This window comes from Trichosurus vulpecula, chromosome 6 (assembly GCF_011100635.1).
Source record: "Trichosurus vulpecula isolate mTriVul1 chromosome 6, mTriVul1.pri, whole genome shotgun sequence".
NCBI classification, from domain to species: Eukaryota; Metazoa; Chordata; class Mammalia; order Diprotodontia; family Phalangeridae; genus Trichosurus; species Trichosurus vulpecula.
This window is the reverse complement of record NC_050578.1, coordinates 114,684,131-114,687,166: the sequence shown is the minus strand read 5'-3', so window position 1 is coordinate 114,687,166 and position 3,036 is coordinate 114,684,131. Positions and strand designations below refer to the sequence as shown.

General features: G+C 47.9%; 1 pseudogene; it reads left to right on the top strand.

The window, feature by feature from the left end:
• Nucleotides 1-1,667: 1,667 nt before the first annotated feature.
• LOC118853953 lies at nucleotides 1,668-2,752 on the top strand (annotated as a pseudogene).
• Nucleotides 2,753-3,036: the final 284 nt, after the last annotated feature.

Below are 3,036 nucleotides of genomic sequence, written 5' to 3'. Positions count from 1 at the left end.
TATAAGAGTGCCTAATGTGCTATCATTGTGCTAATGGGATCCCAAACTTTCTGCCTTTGGTGTAAAGGGAGGAACCAAGTGGCATCAGAGTAGCCCACTGCATCCTGGTACATGGAGGCTGATCTCCATAGAGGCAGGTCTGACAGCATCCTCTACGACATCCCTCCACATTACACAGCTAGCCATCCTCTATAAGAATCACAGAATGACAGAAGTTCAGGGCTGGATGGTGTTTAGCTATTATAATTGTCTTTGGTGTAGTAGAAAAAAGCGCTGAACTTCAAAGTCGAGTAGCCTGGGTTTGGCTCCTAGTGGGCAAGTCAACGAACCTCCTCTATGTCTTAGCTCTGCCTCCGTGAAGTATCAGGTGCTTCATGCCCAATGCCAGGCCCCCTCCTTCACTAGGGATGGAAAGTCAGAGTAAGCTCAGCTAGGACCATTCCCAAAGGCAGTTCCACGCTGGACCTGACTACAGGTTCTCATTGTGGCTTCTGAGGTCTTCTATTTGTGGGCTGTAGAGTAGCATGACAATAACTCTAAAGTGACCCAGGCACCCCTGTGCAGCCCACCCCACCTAACCGCCCCACTTAGCACCCTAATGACCCAAAGGGGAGAAGGAGAAGAAGAACCAATGAGCAGATGCCAAGGATCCTGAAGCTGCCATGCCCCTCCCAGCCTCAACCAGTCTCTCCCTCCTGCCCTAAGTCAGGACTGAAACCCAGGTCTTCTCAATTCCACACCTAAACGCTCTATCGGCCACCTTCCATTTCTTATTCTCATCACATGCCCTACTCACCACCATGTATAAAAAGTTAGTTTAGCTCAAAATGGACCAGCCGCCTTCCCAGTATATGGGTCTCCCAAATCTCTGTGGAAGGCATCTGCAAACTACAGTCAGAGGGTCAAATCTTGCCCACCTGCCTGCTTTTGTACCACCTGAGAGCTAAGAGGGGCTTTGCGTTTTCTAAATATTACAAAGCTTTATTTACAAAGATAAAAAACCTTTCTAAGCTACATCAGTGTCACCCAATCCAGATGTCTCTGTTATTCCCAGGGTCACCAATCACCCCAGAGGAACATCCTGCCACCTTCACTCCCTTCTGTGCCCTGCAGCATCCGATTTTCCACACTATGCAAACATGTGGATGAGAATACTCCCCCTGAATACCTGGAAGGGTTGTTCTGAGGCACATTCTTTATCAACTAAATTACAGAGTTGTGGAATAGAGGGCTTCCAACCCGCTTCTTTTCATCGCCAAGGAAACCAAGCCCCAGCAAGTTTATGCAGCTCGCCCACGGTTTAGTAGGTAGCAGAGCCAGGATTAAAATTCAGCTCCTATGATTCCACATCCAATGTTTTTTCACTACACCATGCTGTCCGTTGAAGGGAAGCTAGGTGGCACAGTGGATAGAGTACTGGGCTTGGAGTCAGGAAGACTCATCTTTGCAAGTTCAAATCCAGCCTCAGATATGTACTAACTGTGTGACCCGACAAGCCACTTAACCCTGTTTACCTCAGTTTCCTCGTCTATCAATTGAGCTAGAGAAGGCAATGGCAAACTATTCCAAGTATCTTTGTCAAGAAAACCCCAAGTGGGCAGAAGTTCGGTTCTTGACTGTAAGTGGTCTGCTTTCTGCCGGAAACTACCAGCACAGCCAAGGAAAACATGCCTTGCCAATACCCAGCATTGATACCAGAGCAAGCAAAAAAAAAAAAAAAAAAAGAACTGTCTGATATAGCTCACCAAATTGTTGCTCCAGGCAAGGGAATCTTGGCAACAGATGAGTACACCAGTAGCATTGCAAAGTGGCTGCAGTGCATTGAAACTGAGAACACAGAGGAAAATTGGCACCTCCATAGACAGTTGCTTCTGACAGCAGATAATCGAGTGAACTCCTGTACTGGAGGCGTTATCCTTTTCCATAAGACACTATCAGAAAGCCAATGGAGGTTGTCCCTTCCCCAAAATCATAAAGGCAAAGGGTGGCATTGTGGGCATCAATGTGGTCCCCTGGCAGGTGAGACTACCACCCAAGGTCTGGATGGGCTGAGTGAGCGCTGTGCCCAGTATAAGAAGGATGGAGCTGACTTTGCCAAGTGGTGTTGTATAGTAAAGATTGGGGATAATACACCTTCCCCACTTGCCATCATGGAGAATGCCAATGTGCTGGCCCAATATGCCAGCATTTGCCAACAGAATGGCATTGTCCCCATCATGGAGCCAGAGATCCTCCCTAATGGAGAAGACGATCTGAAATGTTGTCAGTGTGTCATGAGAAGGTCCTGGCTGCTGTCTACAAAATTCTGAGTGACTACCACGTCTATCTGGAAGGGGCCTTGCTGAAGCCTAACATGGTCACCCCTGGCTATGCCTGTACTCAGAAGTATTCACATGAGGAAATCACAATGGCAACTGTAACTGCCTTTTGCCGGACTGTGCATTCTGCAGTCACTGGTATCACCTTCCTCCCTGGGGGTCAGAGTGAAGAGGATGCCTCCATCAACCTCAATGCCATCAACACCTGCCCCTTGCACAAGCCATGGGCCCTGACCTTTTCTTATGGCCAAGCCTTGCAGGCATCTGCCCTCAAGACCTGGGGTAGAAAGAAGGAAAATGTCCAGGCTGCCCAAGAGGAATGTACTAAGCAGGCCACGGCTAACAGCCAAGCTGCTCAAGGCAAGTATACTCCAAATGGAGAGTCAGGAGCTGTAGCCAGCAAGTCCCCCTTTGTCTCTAACTATGCTTACTAAGTCAAGGTCTTCCGCCTGGGTATGCCCTAACATTCCAGGCCTCACAGACCAAAAAGAGGCTGAGATCCCAGAGCTTTGTGCTGACCTCTCCTACCACTCCTAATTTGTATGGTATTGTTGCTCTCTGGTGAACCTAGTGACCCCTCCTCAGCCCACTTTTTCCAATAAACAACTATTTAACAAAAAAAAAAAGAAAAGAAAAAGAAAACCCCTAATAGGGTCTGGAAGAGTCAGGCATGAGCAAAGAACAAACTCGAAGTACTTGGAAATGTAAACCACTGAGC